Source organism: Carassius gibelio, chromosome B22, assembly GCF_023724105.1.
Source record: "Carassius gibelio isolate Cgi1373 ecotype wild population from Czech Republic chromosome B22, carGib1.2-hapl.c, whole genome shotgun sequence".
Taxonomy (NCBI): Eukaryota; Metazoa; Chordata; class Actinopteri; order Cypriniformes; family Cyprinidae; genus Carassius; species Carassius gibelio.
Genome location: NC_068417.1, coordinates 43,812,409 through 43,832,597, shown reverse-complemented (window position 1 = coordinate 43,832,597; position 20,189 = coordinate 43,812,409). Strand labels below are relative to the sequence as shown.

The 20,189-nt window shown below is 41.4% G+C and overlaps 3 non-coding genes across 3 annotated transcripts; all 3 read right to left on the bottom strand.

The window, feature by feature from the left end:
* Nucleotides 1-6,446: 6,446 nt before the first annotated feature.
* On the bottom strand, nt 6,447-6,565 carry LOC128004389 (5S ribosomal RNA). Its single transcript, XR_008177080.1, has one exon. It is a non-coding gene; the product is annotated as a 5S ribosomal RNA (ribosomal RNA).
* Nucleotides 6,566-6,786: 221 nt separating this feature from the next.
* On the bottom strand, nt 6,787-6,905 carry LOC127998840 (5S ribosomal RNA). Its single transcript, XR_008171668.1, has one exon. It is a non-coding gene; the product is annotated as a 5S ribosomal RNA (ribosomal RNA).
* Nucleotides 6,906-19,805: 12,900 nt separating this feature from the next.
* On the bottom strand, nt 19,806-19,924 carry LOC128003487 (5S ribosomal RNA). Its single transcript, XR_008176210.1, has one exon. It is a non-coding gene; the product is annotated as a 5S ribosomal RNA (ribosomal RNA).
* Nucleotides 19,925-20,189: the final 265 nt, after the last annotated feature.

The following is a 20,189-nucleotide window of genomic DNA, read 5'->3' as shown; positions in this document are numbered from 1 at the left end:
TCCCAGGCAGTCTCCCATCCATGTACTAAGCAGGCCCAAACCTGCTAATATTCAGAGATCAGGCATTGACTCTATTTTTTGGCAAAATTATTATATACTAAGTGAAAAAAGTCCAAAAAGCTTACAGCACCTGGTATTCCCAGGCGGTCTCCCATCCAAGTACTAACCAGGCCCAAACCTGCTTAGCTTCCGAGATCAGACGAGATCGGGCATAGCCTTTTTTTTTTTTTTTTTTTTTTTTTATTGAAGAAATTTATCAATTCAAACATACATATCAATTATTCACATACAAAAAACATAAGATTCTTTCTTTGACATACAAAACTCCTAATTTGAATTGACAGACATCTTACATACATTTAAAAAGAAGTCATTAAATATTTTAATCTTTTAAAAATGACAATTCAATCCCCAGCTCTTTGAAAACCTTTAACACCTCCTGAGTAAAAATATTATAAAAGACATCAATCGATTCCTCCAACTTAAAATAATAAAACAGACATTCAACATAATTTTCAACTTTTCTCCTGAACACATTCCATACATCAATTAAAACATTTTCCTTTTTCACCACCACTCTTCTTTCCCAAATCGCACTTTTCATCAGCATCACAAGTAAATTTATCAGCTTCTCATGTTTACATTTCTCATTAATGCCCAACATTAACACCTTTTCCCACTCAAAGTTCCCATTTCCCTCTCCTCTCAAACTTAAAATCATGCTTTTACACCTCTCATTAAAATCTTTCAGCTTATCACAATATAAAAACAAGTGTAAAAACCCTTCATCAGCATCTTGGCAAACTTTACATATTGCGCTTTCCTCCATCCCAATTTTGCTTAAAATTACGTCTGTGAACACTGCTTTGTTTCTGATAAAATATTCCATATTCTCCAGTTTAGTCTGTACAATTTTCCCCTTTATATTCCCCCATATTTTTTCTTCTGTTACATCATTGAACATCTGTAGCCAATATTCATTTACAACAGGTTTCTTGAAAACCACATCTCTAAAAAAACAATAAAACATTTTCACTTTACATTCTTTAAAAGCACAAAATTTCCCCCCCCCCAGATTTACATACACATCTTTTCCTTGATCATCTTCTTCCATATTTTCAATTCTCTTTATCCATTCTTTAGGTATAGCATTCTTAATTAAATCATATTTGTTTGTAATCTCTTGTCTGGTATAATCCTCCTTTGCCTCCTCCATCACATCCACAATGTATTGAACTGGTGAAAACCCCTCTTTGAATTCATATAAAGCATCTCTGACTTTCATGATTCCCACATCCCACCACTTCTTAAAAAAAAACCTGCTTCCCTTGATTTAAAATGCAGTTGTTTAAGAATAAAGGCTGATTTAAAATGTTCTCTCTACCTTGTGGCTTAAAATGCACATTATCTAAAAATTTTCCCCATGCTCCCATCAGTTCTCTATAAAATTCTGGCATCCCCTCCGTCATCCAATTTTTTGTTTTCATCCATAAAATGTTGTCCCCCAGATTAAAATGACTACACTTGTTTAAAAAATGCCCCATTGTTCTTTTCCATGCTGCTTTATTTCCTTCGTCTAGATATTTGCTTATGATTTTCACCCTTAAACTGTTCTTTCTTTGCTCCACGTCCATTAGCCCTAGCCCCCACTTCCCCATTGCTCCTATTAAAGTGTTATATGCAATTCTCGGTGGCTTTCCTTCCCATAAAAAATCTAAAAAACATTTTTTCAGCCTTTTTTCTGTCCACAACGGCATTGAAGACACATATAAAATATGCCATAACTTAGAAACCATTAAAACATTCAAAATTAAAACCCTCCCCTTCAAAGCTAAGGACATTAATCTCCAAAAATTCAACCTTCTCTCGATCCCTCCAAACATCTCCTCCCACATAATTCCTTCTGCTTTGGTTTCATCCCTCCCCATTAAAACACCTAAAATCTTTATTTCATTCATTTCCTTAAAATTAAAGTGCCCAGTTAAAACCTCACTTCGCCCAAATCTCATGTATACCGTTTTATCCTCATTCACTTTAGCCCCAGATCCCCTGCAAAATGATTGTACTATTTTCATCGCTTCCCTTACACTCAACAAATCTTGCAGCAATAGCGTAGTATCATCAGCGTATTGAAATATTTTATTCTCTCCTCCCTCTATGCCTATTCCTTTTATTCTCCCTTCCTGTTCTACCATTAACCTAAGTGGTTCCGCAACTAAAGCATATAAAAGTGCCGACAACGGGCAGCCCTGTCTAATTGATCTTGTTAATTTAAAACACTCTGTTAAAAACCCATTACATTTAACTCTCGTTACAGCACCTTTATATAAAATCTTAACCCATTTAATAAAATTCCGTCCAAAACCAAAAGTATTCAAAACCCCAAATAAAAAATCATGCTCTACCCTGTCAAAAGCCTTCTCAAAGTCCAAACTGATTATAAAACCATCTTTCTTCTTTTCATTAATATATCTTATGGTATCTTTTATGCTCATTGTTGTATCTGCAATGTCTCTTCCTTTAATACTGTAAGCTTGGTTTGTTTGAATTATTGTGGGCATCACTTCTTTTAATCTGTTAGCTAAAATTTATGATAAAATCTTTAAATCTGTGTTAAGCATTGTTATAGGCCTATAATTCTTTAACTCCACTTTGTCTCCTTTCCTTTTATATATCAGCTTCATTAATCCCATTCCCATCCTTTCGTTCATCTCACCTTTCCTAAAAATCTCGTCAAATACTTCTTTTAAGATAGTTGTTAAAACATCTTTAAAAACAATGTAAAACTCACTCCCCAACCCATCTATCCCTGGACTTTTCCTCTTGTTTAACCCAATTATTGCTCTTTTTATTTCTTCTTCTCTTACTTCATCATCACACTCTTGTTTATCCACTTCTCCTACTCTGGCTTTTATTTGCTTCAGTAATTCCACTTTTTCTCCTTCTTTTACCCCCTCTGTACAGAATAAGTTCTCATAATATGATTTTATTTCCTCTAAAATGTCTGCATTTTCTTCTACTATTCTCCCATTTTTGCCCCTTATTTCTTTAATCATGTCTGCTTTCCCTTTTCTTTTCTCTAGATCAAAGAAAAATTTTGTGCACTTCTCCCCCTCCACTGTATATTTTGCTTTGCTTCTTAATCTTGCAGCTTCATATTTCTCCTCTTCCATTTCCTTCAGTCTACCTTCTATTTCTTTTATTTTCTCTATGCTTTTTTCTGCCTTATCCAGTTCCTCATTTAAGTTTTGTCTTAGCTCTCTTTCCTTATTTTTCTTACATTTATTAATTAATTTGCAATATGTTATTGTAAACTTTTTTACCAGATATTTCACGTTCTCCCACCACATTCGCTTATCCTCACTATACATTTCATTTTCTTTTTCCTTTTCAATTATCTCCTTTATACTTAAAACATAATCTTCATTCTTTAAAACCTCTGTATTTAAAATCCAGACTCCCGGCCCTCTTTGCACTTTACTCCAGTCTACTTTAAAAAATAAAAACTTGTGATCACTAAAACTTCATACTTAATCTTTTTTATAAAATTCTCCACATTTCTTGTACATAAAATAAAGTCTATTCTTGTTTCACACACAAACTGCCCCACTATTTGCCTCCTTGAAAATTCTTTTATCTTTTCATTTCTTTCTCTCCACACATCGATGATATCTTTTTCTCCCATTAATGCTTTTAATTCTTTTCTCCCCTTGTCATTTTTAAAAACCATTCCTTCTGCCATGTCTTGTTTACTAAAAACTGTGTTAAAATCCCCTACCATTATTATTTCCGTATACTTGTTTATGATATTTCTTAAAACATAAAAAAAATCTTTCTTTTCCTTCTCCTCTGTTGGTGCATGTACATTGACTAAAATCAGTTCACGTCCTTCACAATTTACTTCAACCACCATACATTTCCCCATCTTATCTTTATACACTACCCTACTTGAATTAAAAAACATCTAATATAAAATATCCCCTTCCCATTTCTTTTTATAGTCCTCCATCACACTCTCTTTCCATTTTGTTTCTTGTAAAACAATAACATCTTCGCCTTGGCATTTTTCCTTCACTTTTTCAAATTTACCCATGTCCATCAGTCCCCTTGCATTAAAAGTAACACAACTTAAAACCATTAAAAAGAAAAATAAATACATAACAAACATTACTTTCCATCTTCTCCCTCCAACCCACTTAACACTTCATATCTGTTTACAATTTTCACTCCGCCCATTGTCATTATCTTTTTTCTAGCATTTTCCACATTTGGTTTTACCTTTAATGTTCGCCTTCTTATTTGTCCTCTCTCCTCTCTGTCTTTTTCCATGTTATCCATCCTCGTTTCTTCTCCACTGTCCATTTCTTTGTTTTGATCATCCATTCTATGTCCATCTCCGTCCATGCCATCTAAAAGATTTTTAAAACTGTCCGATATTTCCATTTCCGTCCATTGGGTGTCCTGTTCTGTTGTATGCTCCTCGTCTACATCATTTACTTTTTCTCCTTCTTCCTCTCTGTTGCTCGCTCCTCCTTCTGTTTCTTCTTGTTGCAATCCGCCTTCCTCTTGTCCTTCATCAGTTTCTCTTTCCACCTCGCTGTTTCCTTCATGCACCTGTCCGTCCAACTGAAGTTCCATATCTCCTTCCTCTTGCCATCCAACATTCACATTTATTTAAAACGTCTTGACACCCTGGGCATCTGACAGCATTGCAATCTCTTGCAAAATGTCCCCTCTCCTCGCACTTCCGGCACTTAAAATCTGGGCAGTCTTTCAGCAGGTGTCCAGGGCTCATGCACAGCCTAGAGGTCTTCACCTGATGGCTGTGCATCACCCTAAAATACTGCTGCCCTTCTGCTGTTTCCAGCTTTGTGCTATATGGCAAAGATGCGACATCTTTGGGGAATCTCACTTTTAGGAACCTTGTTCCGTCTTCTATGTCAGTGCCCGGGTAACATCTTCTTTTTATCTGTGAAATGGGATTAACTCCCCATCCTTCCAATTTACCTATAATTTCTTTGTCATCAATATAGACGGGCAGGTGCATGAAGGAAACAACATAATCTCTGTTTTGCAAATTTTTTACCTCACATTTCACTCCTTTTATCATCAGTCCATCAATCAGTTTGTCACATGTTTCTTCTTTCTCCATTGTTAATTCATATTCTTTTCCTTGTCTTGGCCTTAGTGCCAGGATTTTCCCGTGTCCACATTGTTTTGATACAGCCTTGATGATATCCTCTGCTCTCACCTCGATCACATTCTCTACGTTCACAATCACTGTAGCCTCCTTTAGATATTTTCTCTCAAGAAATTTGTCCATCGTACCTTGGTTATTTCCATTCCCAGCTCGTAGTCGATTTCCCAGTCCAGTGACATTTACTGATCGTGTCTCTCCGCCAAATCCAGTATCGTTTGCCATGCGTCTCTCTCCAGCCAGTCCATTATCGTTTGCCATGCGTCTCTCTCCAGCCAATCCAGTGTCGTTTGCCATACGTCTCTCTCCAACCAGTCCAGTGTCGTTTGCCATACGTGTCTCTCCAGCCGGTCCTGTGTCGTGATCCATTAATCCGTCCATTTTAAGAGAAAAACAAAAAAACAAAAAACAAAGCAACCACCCTCCAGCCAGCAAAAAGCTGCTGTTAGGTGGTTTAAAACTGAAAAACACACACAAAAAAAAACTGAACTTAAGTCCAAAAACAACTTACAAACAAACACAAACTGAAAAAACAAAATGGAGGAGAGCCTTCCTCTCCCTACTGCAGCCAACACTTCCTGTAGCTCTCTAGCGCCCTCAGGTTGGTATGGCCATAAGCGAAGTCTGTTGCAAAGAGAGGGCTATTTAAAGACCAGCCAATCTTATCGTCAGTACATTATATAAGTAGGAAAGAAAGCCCAAAAGCTTAAAGCACCTGGTATTCCTAGGCAGTCTCTCATCAAAGTACTAACCAGACCTAAACCTGCTAAGATTCAGAGATCGGGCATTGACTCTTTTTTTTTTTTTTAATGAAAGATTATTATATAATTCGTGAAATTTTCCAAAAGGATTAAAGCACCTGGTATTCCCAGGCTGTCTCCCATCCATGTACTAACCAGGCCCAAACCTGCAAATATTCAGAGATCGGGCATTGACTTTTTTTTGGCAAAATTATTATATACTAAGTGAAAAATGTCCAAAAAGCTTACAGCACCTGGTATTCAATCAATCAATCAATCACCTTTATTTATATAGTGCTTTAAACAAAATACATTGCGTCAAAGCACTGAACAACATTCATTAGGAAAACAGTGTCTCAATAATGCAAAATTATAATTAAAGGCAGTATATTCCCAGGCAGTCTCCCATCCATGTACTAAACAGGCCCAAACCTGCTAATATTCAGAGATCAGGCACTGACTCTATTTTTTGGCAAAATTATTATATACTAAGTGAAAAATGTCCAAAAAGCTTACAGCACCTGGTATACCCAGGCGGGCTCCCATCCAAGTACTAACCAGGCCCAAACCTGCTTAGCTTCCGAGATCAGACGAGATCTGGTATAGCCAGGTTGGTATGGCCGTAAGCGAAGTTTGCTGCAAAGAGAGGGCTATTTAAAGACCAGCCAATCTTATCGCCAGTACATTATATAAGTAGGAAAGAAAACCCAAAAGCTTAAAGCACCTGGTATTCCTAGGCAGTCTCTCATAAAAGTACTAACCAGACCTAAACCTGCTAAGATTCAGAGATCGAGTATTGACTCTATTTTTTGGCAAAATTATTATAAACTAAGTGAAAAATGTCCAAAAAGCTTACAGCACCAGGTATTCCCAGGCGGTCTCCCATCCAAGTACTAACCAGGCCCAAACCTGCTTAGCTTCCGAGATCAGACGAGATCGGGCATAGCCAGGTTGGTATGGCCGTAAATGAAGTCTGCTGCAAAGTCTGCTGCAAAGAGTGCTGCTGAAGAAGTGGTGCTGCTCTTCTGTCTAGAAATATGGCAAATAGTCTTAGTGTTTATACTTGACTAACTGGGGCCCAGGTCAGGAAGCAGACAGACTGGCTAAACCGACCGTCTGCTAGCTGCCTCCCGTCACAGAGGTCAGTTAATTCTCAGCACATAGAGACTCTTTCACCTAGATATCACACTATAGAGACTGTGTCTGTTCCCCGAACTAGAAAATACAAAAAATGTCCAAACCAAGTTAAGGTTAACAATTTAATTGAGGTTCAACAAATAAAAAACAAATGCAATATGGATAAACAAATGATAAAGATTGGCTTATTGATTATCAGATCAATTTCTACGAAAACACTTTTTGTAAATAATATGATAACTGATCATAATATAGATGTGCTCTGTTTGACAGAAACTTGGCTAAAACCTGATGATTACATTATTTTAAATGAGTCCACCCCCCAAGATTACTGTTATAAACATGAGCCACGTTTAAAAGGCAAAGGGGGAGGAGTTGCTTCAATTTATAACAACGTTTTTAGGATTTCTCAGAGGGCAGGCTTCAAGTATAACTCGTTTGAAGTAATGGTGCTTCATATAACATTATCCAGAGAAACCAATGTTAATGATAAATCCCCTGTTATGTTTGTACTGGCTACTGTATACAGGCCACCAGGGCACCATACAGACTTTATTAAAGAGTTTGGTGATTTTACATCCGAGTTAGTTCTGGCTGCAGATAAAGTCTTAATAGTTGGTGATTTTAATATCCATGTCGATAATGAAAAAGACGCATTGGGATCAGCATTTATAGACATTCTGAACTCTATTGGTGTTAGACAACATGTTTCAGGACCTACTCATTGTCGAAATCATACTCTAGATTTAATACTGTCACATGGAATTGATGTTGATAGTGTTGAAATTATTCAGCCAAGTGATGATATCTCAGATCATTATTTAGTTCTGTGTAAACTTCATATAGCCAAAATTGTAAATTCTACTTCTTGTTACAAGTATCGAAGAACCATCACTTCTTCCACAAAAGACTGCTTTTTAAGTTATCTTCCTGATGTATCCAAATTCCTTAGCATATCCAAAACCTCAGAACAACTTGATGATGTAACAGAAACTATGGACTCTCTCTTTTCTAGCACTTTAAATACAGTTGCTCCTTTACGCTTAAGGAAGGTTAAGGAAAACAGTTTGACACCATGGTATAATGAGCATACTCGCACCCTAAAGAGAGCAGCCCGAAAAATGGAGCGCAGCTGGAGGAAAACAAAACTAGAGGTATTTCGTATTGCTTGGCGGGAAAGTAGCATATCCTATAGAAAAGCATTAAAACCTGCTAGATCTGATTACTTTTCTTCTCTTTTAGAAGAAAACAAACATAACCCCAGGTATTTATTCAATACAGTGGCTAAATTAACGAAAAATAAAGCCTCAACAAGTGTTGACATTTCCCAACACCACAACAGTAATGACTTTATGAACTACTTTACTTCTAAAATCGATACTATTAGAGATAAAATTGCAACCATTCAGCCGTCAGCTACCGTATCACATCAGACAGTGCACTATAGACCCCCTGAGGAACAGTTCCACTCATTCTCTACTATAGGAGAGGAAGAATTGTATAAACTTGTTAAATCATTTAAACCAACAACATGTATGTTAGACCCTATACCATCTAAGCTCTTAAAAGAGGTGCTTCCAGAAGTCATAGGTCCTCTTCTGACTATTATTAATTCCTCATTGTCATTAGGATATGTCCCCAAAACCTTCAAACTGGCTGTTATTAAGCCTCTCATAAAAAAGCCACAACTTGACCCCAGAGAACTTGTTAGTTATAGACCAATCTCGAATCTCCCTTTTCTGTCCAAGATACTAGAAAAGGTGGTATCCTCACAATTATATTCCTTCTTAGAGAATAATGGTATATGTGAGGATTTCCAGTCAGGATTTAGACCGTATCATAGTACTGAGACTGCTCTCCTTAGAGTTACAAATGATCTGCTCTTATCATCTGATCGTGGGTGTATCTCTCTATTAGTTTTATTGGATCTTAGTGCTGCGTTTGACACAATTGACCACAACATTCTTTTGCATAGACTTGAACACTTTGTTGGCATCAGTGGAAGAACATTAGCATGGTTTAAATCGTACTTATATGACCGCCATCAGTTCGTAGCAGTGAATGAAGATGTATCATATCGATCACAAGTGCAGTATGGAGTACCTCAAGGCTCAGTACTAGGGCCGCTACTCTTCACGCTTTATATGTTACCCTTGGGAGATATCATCAGGAAACATGGTGTTAGCTTTCACTGTTATGCTGATGATACGCAGCTCTATATTTCCTCACAGCCTGGTGAAACACACCAATTTGAAAAACTAATGGAATGCATAGTCGATATAAAAAATTGGATGACGAGTAATTTCTTACTGCTAAATTCAGAAAAAAACAGAGGTGTTAATCATAGGGCCTAAAAACTCTGCTTGTAATAACCTAGAACACTGTCTAAGACTTGATGGTTGCTCTGTCAATTCTTCGTCATCAGTTAGGAACCTAGGTGTGCTACTTGATCGCAATCTTTCCTTAGAAAGACACGTTTCTAGCATTTGTAAAACTGCATTTTTCCATCTCAAATATATATCTAAATTACGGCCTATGCTCTCAATGTCAAATGCAGAAATGTTAATCCATGCATTTATGACTTCAAGGTTAGACTATTGTAATGCTTTATAGGGTGGTTGTTCTGCACGCTTGGTAAACAAACTACAGCTAGTCCAAAATGCAGCAGCAAGAGTTCTAACTAGAACCAGGAAGTATGACCATATTAGCCCGGTCCTGTCCACACTGCACTGGCTCCCTATCAAACATCGTATAGATTTAAAAATATTGCTTATTACTTATAAAGCCCTGAATGGTTTAGCACCTCGGTATTTGAATGAGCTCCTTTTACATTATACTCCTCTACGTCCGCTACGTTCTCAAAACTCAGGCAATTTGATAATACCTAGAATATCAAAATCAACTGCGGGCGGCAGATCCTTTTCCTATTTGGCGCCTAAACTCTGGAATAACCTACCTAACATTGTTCGGGAGGCAGACACACTCTTGCAGTTTAAATCTAGATTAAAGACCCATCTCTTTAACCTGGCATACACATAACATACTAATATGCTTTTAATATCCAAATCCATTAAAGGATTTTTAGGCTGCATTAATTAGGTAAACCGGAACCGGAAACACTTCACATAACACCGTACTTTCTACATCATTAGAAGAATGGCATCTACGCTAATATTTGTCTGTTTCTCTCTTGTTCCGAGGTCACCGTGGCCACGAGATCCAGTCTGTGTCCAGATCAGAGGGTCACTGCAGTCACCCGGATCCAGTACGTATCCAGACCAGATGGTGGATCAGCACCTAGAAAGGACCTCTACTGCCCTGAAAGACAGCGGAGACCAGGACAACTAGAGCCCCAGATACAGATCCCCTGTAAAGACCTTGTCTCAGAGGAGCACCAGGACAAGACCACAGGAAACAGATGATTCTTCTGCACAATCTGACTTTGCTGCAGCCTGGAATTGAACTACTGGTTTTCGTCTGGTCAGAGGAGAACTGACCCCCCCAACTGAGCCTGGTTTCTCCCAAGGTTTTTTTCTCCATTCTGTCACCGATGGAGTTTCGGTTCCTTTCCGCTGTCGCCTCTGGCTTGCTTAGTTGGGGTCACTTCATCTACAGCGATATCATTGACTTGATTGCAAATAAAAACAGACACTATTTCAACTGAACAGAGATGACATAGCTGAATTCAATGATGAACTGCCTTTAACTATCATTTTGCATTATTGAGACACTGTTTTCCAAATGAATGTTGTTCAGTGCTTTGACGCAATGTATTTTGTTTAAAGCACTATATAAATAAAGGTGATTGATTGATTGATTGATTGAAGAGAGGGCTATTTAAAGAACAGCCAATCTTATCGCCAGTACATTATATAAGTAGGAAAGAAAACCCAAAAGCTTAAAGCACCTGGTATTCCCAGGCAGTCTCCCATCCATGTACTAACCAGGCCCAAACCTGCAAATATTCAGAGATCGGCATTGACTCTATTTTTTGGCAAAATTATTGTTCGGTTCTTTAAGAATATCCCCACCGAACGGGGCGTCAGGAGAGGACACGTTGTTACAACTCGTAGTGGATTTTATTTATTCTTGGTTCATTTTTAATTACAGTTGATTAGTCCACAAATATCAGCAGCAGGTTATAAACCTGGAGAAATAGAGAGGTTATAATGTAAACAATACTGATAACCATAAAATCTAAATATAAATATAGATTACATAATATAATATATACAAATATAAATAAAATATAAATTTCAATATAGTCAGTATTTAATCTTATAAATATCATAATATAGTTTGTGTAGCCATTTAGTTTAAATACTAAGCACATGCATATTAACACAGAAATGCAACAACTTCACACACACCAAATATACAATGTCAATGTTACACATTAAACCAATAGCGTTCTCAGTCTGTTGGCTCAAAGTGAAAAACAGTGAGTGTAGTTCTAAGTGGCATCGCTGAGCATAGTAATCCATTACAAAATGTAAAGTGATCAACTACATTACCCATCCAGCACCGCAAACAGGAAGTAACTCGTGTGACAGTGAAACGCTCCAATTTCAAACATTTGCCTTTTTATAGCCACGGATACTATCGAGCCGACAATATTAAACATCAGATCGCACACAAGGTTTTATCAGCGTGACCAAAGTAACAGTTATCAATCATACAAACCGCGCACATATAACGGCAGCACAGCAGTAACGCAACAGACAACAAACTCAATGGATAAAAACAGCAGCTTACCGGTGGCGCATCTCTCCTGACGAGACAACATGCCAAAATGAATACTCGCTCCCACTTATAGCCCGCGCTCATTCATTACTGGATTTAACACACCTGTTTGGGATTTGACTGGTCCATGCTTCAATCAGGTAAGTGAAACCTCCCACCTATTATCCTGCGTTACATTACGAACACCCGTGACATAGTGAACGCAACACCTCCCACTTGACCTACTGATCATGTGATTTAAGGCAGTCACAGGCAAAACATTACACCACATATATATCCTTTGTTTTTTTTTGTTTTTTTCATGAAGAATAGGACACCATTGTCATTGTTCAGACACCTTCCCTGACAGATGTGTGGTGTTCTGCCAGGTTTGGTCATATGGGGTATGTACTCTTCATTCTTCGTGAATGGTGGTGCAAGTGGTGGTGAAGGCAGCATAGAAGCATACCAACCAGTGAAAAAAAAAAAAAAAAAAAAAGAGAGAAAGAGAGAGAGAGAAAGAGGTATCCTGAGGTAATGCCTTCATAATTGGGGTTTGGGTGTTTAGGCAGCGCCTGGAGAACTGGTGGCCAAAGAGACGAGGTCTAGGAGTCACTGGTCTTCCACAGGGATGAGGACTACCAGTCTCCTCACGTCTCGCCGTAGGATGACTGACGTCAACTGCTGAGTATTCCTCTTCAGTTGCCCAACTATAAGGGAGGCAGGGGGGCCTGCACACGTCTTAACGTCTGCGTCTCTCACAAGTCCTTTCTTGTCAGGGTACACAGCCTGGATCCGTCCGAGCCGGAATTGCCCTCGCAGTGCGTTTTGATCAGCAATCCAAACAATGTCACCTATCGCTACATTTCTTTGGGTCTGGTGCCACTTTGGCCGAATGAATAAATTAGGTCCGGCCAGTTCACTCCACTTCTTCCAGAACATATCCACACCAATCTGGATGGATCTGAAACGGCGCCAGGGATGGGTGCACAAGTCAATTCCTCCTGTATCTCCCCCTTGCCTGGTCCTCCCGAGAAGCAGAGTATTGGGGGTCAAATACTCTGTAGAGTCTTCTTGTTCTTGTGCCCTAGCGTCAATCGGCCTTTCATTTGTGAGGTTAGCTGCCTGGTAGAAGAGGGTTTGGAGCTCACCCCAGGTGAGCGAGCTTGTTGTCCCTCCGAGGCTAGTGAGAGCCCTTTTTATGAGCTTAACTGCAGCTTCCGCAGACCCGTTGCGATGAGGTGCGTCAGCCGGATGAAAGTTCCATGCCCACACTGTCCCATTCTTGGCGGCTTTGTCCTCTATGGATGCTTCCCGTAAGGTAGCTAAGTACCTATGCAAATCTTGTAGGGCAGGTTTAGCTCCAATGAAATTGGTTCCTCTATCTGACCACAATTTTCTGGGATTGCCTCTCAATGCTACAAAGCGGGAGTAAGTTTGGAGAAAGCTTTCAGATGATTGGTCGTCAACGAGGTCCACATGGACTGCCCTTGATGCCATGCAACAGAATACTATGCCCCAAACTTTTTTTCCTGTTCTTTTCTTGACAGCATCCTTGATTTCAAAGGGGCCAAAGAGGTCTAGTGTGGTATACTCAAATGGGTTAGCACGCTGTGAGCGTTCTGGCGGCAGATCACTCATCATCTGCTGGCACATCTTCCCTTTCAGTTTGCGACATGTAATACAGTTGTTTACAACTTTCTTTACTATCCTCCGACCTTGCACAATCCATGCCTTCCTCCTGGTGCGCAGAAGCGTGGCAGCAACACCTTCATGGTTCTCGTCATGAGCTTCTCTTGACAGTAGTGTTGCGAGCCATGAACGAAATGGAATTAAAGGAACAGCTGTTCCATCTTCTTTCCAGGACTGGATTCGTCCTCCACAGAGAAGGATTCCTGTGCTCTCGTCTTTGTGGACCACCAAGCGGTTCAGTGTTGAGTCCAGGAACTGACTGCCATCTTGGGGCTGCGAGGACCAGGTCTTGGAAAGCTTGCGCTCTCTCCTCAGTTGACAAGACAGAGCAGTTTGCCTCCCACTTTGAGGAGTCAGGTGCCTGGCATTTTCTCAGCCAGGTTTCTGCAGGCCTTCGAGTCCAGGCTATGGAACCACACAGCTTAGACAGAGAACTGAAGCGTTGAGGTTTCACAAGGCGTACCAAACCAATCGCCCAGGGCCTTCTCTGTCTGTCTGCCACTGATGTTGCACCCAAGACAGCTGGTGATGTTGATCTACCGTTGACTCCATGTCTGAGGTCCGCATTGATGTCAGGCCCGTTAAGGTCAGTTCTTTCTTTTGACTGGGCCCTGGTAATCACAGCTGAGAAGGCTTTCCGCTGAAGTTTTCCCACATCTTCAGCAGCAGAGGGTGTAATCTCACTGGCCATCTTCATAGGCCAGTCGGTCTTAGGCCATTTCAGGAACTCAGGGCCTTGCTGCCATTCTGACCCTTCATCAAGTTCCTCCGGAGTTGCACCTCTGGTAAGAATGTCAGCAATGTTTCGTCTGCCTTCAATCCACCTCCAATCTTCCACATGTCCGGCTTTCTGAATCTCACCGATTCGATTTGCGAAAAAGGTCTGGAAGCCGTAGCTGTCCTTTTGGATGGCTGCCAGGATTGTTTGGCTGTCCACAAAGTGAATCCATTGCTTAACTTTAATGTGGCAGTGCTTCTCAAAATACTTTTTTAGGCGGGTAGCGAAGACCGCGCCACAGAGTTCTGCTTTGATCACATCTCCTTTTTGGTCGAGAGGGGTCAGTTTAGCCTTGGATTCCACCAACTTCATTACAACCTTGTCTTGGTTCTCCCACCGCAGGTAGAGTACGGCTCCATAGGAGGATTCGCTTCCATCTGAGAACGTGATCCCTGTCGGTGGGCCTATGGCTCCAGGAGGCGTGAGGCTTCTCTCAAACCTTACCTGGCCAAGTCTCACAAATTCTTCAAAGAGCGTTATTGCGGCTTCTCTAAGTTTCAGTGAGAGAGGGGCATCCCATGTGTCTTTAAATAGGTTGTCCTTGCCAGCTTCCTGGAATGATTCTCGTACCAACATCACTCCCCTCTGTTTGGCTGGTGAGGCAAGACCAACCGGGTCGTATAATGCGGCAATCTGGCTAAGAAGTATGCGTCGGTTAAGGGGATTTGGTGTTCCTTCCCTGACATCCTCCATGCTCAGATTAAATCCTGTCCTCATTTTCCCTCTTTTCTTAGAGAAGTTGATAGAAGTTAGCAACCGGAGCTTGTCTGTCTCAGGTTCGTAACCGACCCCAAGCGCTTTGTTCTCCCCATCATGCATTTGGTTGGGCAGTACGAGGGTCGTGGGTACAGTTGTTTCAGAAGGGGCTCCACTCCTCCCACTTTGGCGTGACAGAACCCATGGTTTCAGGAAGAAGCCTCCCGCTCTCAAAATCTCCTCCACCCCTTTGGTGATCCTCTCCAGTGTCTTGAGGTCATCATGTGAGGTCAGGATGTCATCCACATAGCTGTCCTCAGTCAGAGCTCGCCGTTCTTCAATCATATCAGCAAACTGAGGAAGGTTGGCTGTCTCTTTCATTGCAACTTGGGCAATACATCCTGCTGGTTTAATCGCCGATATTTACTCTGACGACTGCAAACTCCTCAATGTTGTCCTCAGGGTAGTCTCTCCAGAGAAAGCGGTGGAGGTGAACTTCATCATCTTTCAGCCACACTGAGTTATACATCTTTTTTACATCGCCTAGTGTGGCATGGAGTCCACTCCTGAACCTCAGAAGGACACCTCTGATGGAATTGAGTACATCAGGACCCTTGTGAAGGAGATCATTTAGACTTATGCCTCGGAACTCTTGGCTACTATTCCACACAATTCTCACAGGGGTTGAGGAGGAGTGAGGGTTCGGTGCAACCAGATGGCTGATGTACCATTTAGGTCCTTCCCAGTTGTTAATTTCCTCCCTTGTGAGTTTTGCAGCAGCCCCTCTTGAAACCATTTCATGTATTTGTTCTTTGTATGCAGCCTTCCACACAGGATCTTTCTCCAGACGTTTCTCAGTGTTTCTGAAGGTCGCCTCCACTGCCTGCCGATTGTTTGGCAGTGCTGTGAGGTCTTTCTTCCAGGGATAAGCTGCGTCCCAGTGGGGAGAGTTGCTGTGTTTGTCCGCCAGCACGTATGTTAGGCATTCTTTTATCTTTTCCAGGTCCCGCTCTTCCTTAAGGGTCATTTCTTTTCCTCCAGGGGGGCACCTACCACACTTGCAGCCACCACATTGGGGACTGCACGCAGCTACGATGCTGCCCCTCCTGAACCACTCGAAGACGTCTTTGTTGGCTGTTGCTGTGCTCCGGACAAGCGCATTTCCTTCCTCTTCCCGAGGTATGATGGTCTCTTTATACGCCATCGAGGCTGATCTCATGGTTCTCGCAAGGTGAGTCTCGGAGCAGTACACGGCCATGTCAACTGTCTCAATGAGATCGGGATGGGTTCCCCCAACGGTCTTTCCTAGGGGACCGTCCCAGAGAACGAGGTCTTCCACAATCCTGATTGGCTGGGGAACAAGACGACCTTCCCGATGACTGATAAGAAGGTCAATCTTTGTGGGACGGACCAGTTCGTCTCTGGGTACATTTGGGAAAAACTTCTGCAGTTGCTCGGCAGTGACTGATTGAGTCACTTCGGCGATGTTTTCCAGGCCATAGCAGAGAATTCTATGCTCTGCCACTTTTCCCTTGGATGTCTTCACCTTCAGCCGCAGGGAATATCTTTTGGTCAGGACAGTCTTCTTCATTCCCCCGATTCCATGGACTATAAGCCTGATGTTCTCACCGCACAGTCCAAGTTGATCGGCAGTTTCATTGGTGATATAATTGGTATCAGATGCGAGGTCGATTAGGGAGCCAATAAGGCAACCCGAGTTTGTCGTCACTTCCATCAGCATCATCACCACTGGATGTTCTTGCAGTGCATCTCCAGTCTTGGCACATACAGTTGATGATATTTTGTTTGAGAATGCATTCTTGTATTTCTCTCTTTGTTCTGGAGTAAGTTCTGCCAGAAACTCCTCTTGTTTGTTGGTTAGGCCAAGTTTCTTTCCTCCAATTTTTATGGTACTCTGCTCCTCACTGCTGTAGTCCTTCTTTGGAGTCGGTAGCTTAGGACACAGAAGGTAATTGTGGTCCGACACCCCTCCTTTCCGACAGTCTACTTTTGGGCAGAGGTATCTGGGTGTGCATCCTTTACCATCCTTGGGGTGGGGCCTCAAACACTTGGAGCACAACCCTAGCTTCTTCACATGGGCCCTTTTTCTTAAGAGATCTTGCTCCCTGAAAATCTTGCACGCAAATAGCTTGCCAGCATGGGAGTCATCTTCACAGACAGTACAGCTGGGATAGTCGTCCTTCTGACCTGCTGTGGATTTAGTAAAAGCCTTCCTCCCTCTCTTATCTGGGTAGTCTGCAGCACCCTTTTCCACAGGGCCTTTGTCCACAGGGCTTGGCTCCAACTGATCCAATTCCTCAAGAATCTCCTCTTGCCTTTTCAAGAATCCTAGGAGGCAATCAAAATGATACTTTGGAGAGAACCTGTTTGCTGGGTCAGTTTTGTGCATAATCCACTCCTTCTTGAGTGAACTGGGAAGCTTGCTTTCAAGAGATTGAGCAACAACACGGTTCTTCACGGCATCCTCTTCACCAAGAATCTGGAGGTTGTACAGTGCTCTTTCAACAGCCTGGATCAGTTCAATGGTTCTTCTTGGATTGTTTCCTTTAACAGGGGGAAGAGACTGGACTTCGCTGGTGATCATTAGGACTATTTTTGCTTTGTTCCCGTATTTGCTGTCCAGCAGCCTGAACATATCGTCGGCGGATCCACAGCTAGATAGGACGAGATCCTTCTTGACCTTTTCGTGGAGACTATTTAATAAGTGGAACTTTTTTATACATTCCACACCTTGTGGGTTACCCAATTCTTGTAGGTCCTCCCACTCAGTCTTCCAGCGGTAATAGTCCCTCATGTCACCAGAGAAAGTCGGTAGCCGTGCTCTTTCAAGGCTGATTTGAGGCTTGAGATTAAAGTTTCCTTTGGTCCTTTCCGGGCTGCTCTGCTGTGAGAGGGGCCGTGTGTTCATGTTCAATGCCCCCGCATACGTTTTGGGCTTCAGCTGGCGATCGGCAAATATGTCAGGGAGAGAGATGAAAGGAGCATCTCGTATCGGATCACCAACCGCACTGCTTTCATCTTCCAGGTTTCTTTCTCTACCCTTCACGTGGTCTGCTTCGTCCTCCTCCAGTTTGTCAGACAACGCCAGGACCCTCTTCTTTAGTGTCTTGTGGCGTGTCCTGAGATCGAATGCCCTCGAACCAGGAACCAACTCCTTCCACTCTACTAGCATTTCTCTGAGTTCAATGACCTCTCTCTCAAGACCTCTATTTCTTAGCCTACGGTCCTTGACTGACTTCCGAGGGTTAACTTCCTCTTCCTCTGCCTGAGTGATGGCCGACTCAGCTGTTTTGACCTGCTTAAAAAACACCTCCTCTGCATAGCTGGTCCAAAAGGTTTCCTGGGAGGCATTCTTTACCTCGAGGAACCTGTTCTCACACTCCACTGTCTTTTCATCAATTTGGTTTGCAGATTCTATGACCTCCTCATCCGTTGACTCTCTCAGGGCTTCAGCATACTCATGTCCCGCATCTATGACTTTAAAAAAGTCTGTCCTGAAAATCTTCCATTCACTGAGAACTTCAGTCGGTTCCAAGAGTCCCGGTTTGGTGAGAGTATGAGCCCTTTTGGTGAATGAAGCCTGTGCTCTTGATCGCACACTTTTAAGCTTTTCCAAGTCTGCCATTGTTACTCCCTTTGTGTTGACTGGAGAGACGTCAATGCCAATGTGCACACGAGCTCCTTTATCCTTGATCAACGGGCAGTTTGATTAATGATAAACTTGGGGTCAGTCAAAGAAGTGAGAGGCCAGCTGATCCTGGGTTGATTGAGCTTCCTTAATGAAGCAGTCCGTGGCTGTTTTTTGCTGCATTCAATCCAGTGCAGTGGGCCGCGGTTTATAACTGTTCGGTTCTTTAAGAATATCCCCAACGAACGGGGCGTCAGGAGAGGACACGTTGTTACAACTCGTAGTGGATTTTATTTATTCTTGGTTCATTTTTAATTACAGTTGATTAGTCCACAAATATCATCAGCAGGTTATAAACCTGGAGAAATAGAGAGGTTATAATGTAAACAATACTGATAACCATAAAATCTAAATATAAATATAGATTACATAATATAATATATACAAATATAAATAAAATATAAATTTCAATATAGTCAGTATTTAATCTTATAAATATCATAATATACTTTGTGTAGCCATTTAGTTTAAATACTAAGCACATGCATATTAACACAGAAATGCAACAACTTCACACACACCAAATATACAATGTCAATGTTACACATTAAACCAATAGCGTTCTCAGTCTGTTGGCTCAAAGTGAAAAACAGTGAGTGTAGTTCTAAGAGGCATCGCTGAGCATAGTAATCCATTACAAAATGTAAAGTGATCAACTACATTACCCATCCAGCACCGCAAACAGGAAGTAACTCGTGTGACAGTGAAACGCTCCAATTTCAAACATTTGCCTTTTTATAGCCACGGATACTATCGAGCCGACAATATTAAACATCAGATCGCACACAAGGTTTTATCAGCGTGACCAAAGTAACAGTTATCAATCATACAAACCGCGCACATATAACGGCAGCACAGCAGTAACGCAACAGACAACAAACTCAATGGATAAAAACAGCAGCTTACCGGTAGCGCATCTCTCCTGACGAGACAACATGCCAAAATGAATACTCGCTCCCACTTATAGCCCGCGCTCATTCATTACTGGATTTAACACACCTGTTTGGGATTTGACTGGTCCATGCTTCAATCAGGTAAGTGAAACCTCCCACCTATTATCCTGCGTTACATTACGAACACCCGTGACATAGTGAATGCAACAATTATTATATACTAAGTGAAAAATGTCCAAAAAGCTTACAGCACCTGGTATTCCCAGGGAGTCTCCCATCCATGTACTAACCAGGCCCAAACCTGCTTAGCTTCCGAGATCAGACGAGATCGGGCATAGCCAGGTTGGTATGGCCATAAGCGAAGTCTGCTGCAAAGAGAGGGCTATTTAAAGAACAGCTAATCTTATCGCCAGTACATTATATAAGTAGGAAAGAAAACCCAAAAGCTTAAAGCACCTGGTATTCCTAGGCAGTCTCTCATGAAAGTACTAACCAGACCTAAACCTGCTAAGATTCAGAGATCGGGCATTGACTCTTTTTTTTTTTTTTTTTAAATGAAAGATTATTATATAATTCGTGAAATTTTCCAAAAAGATTAAAGCACCTGGTATTCCCAGGCAGTCTC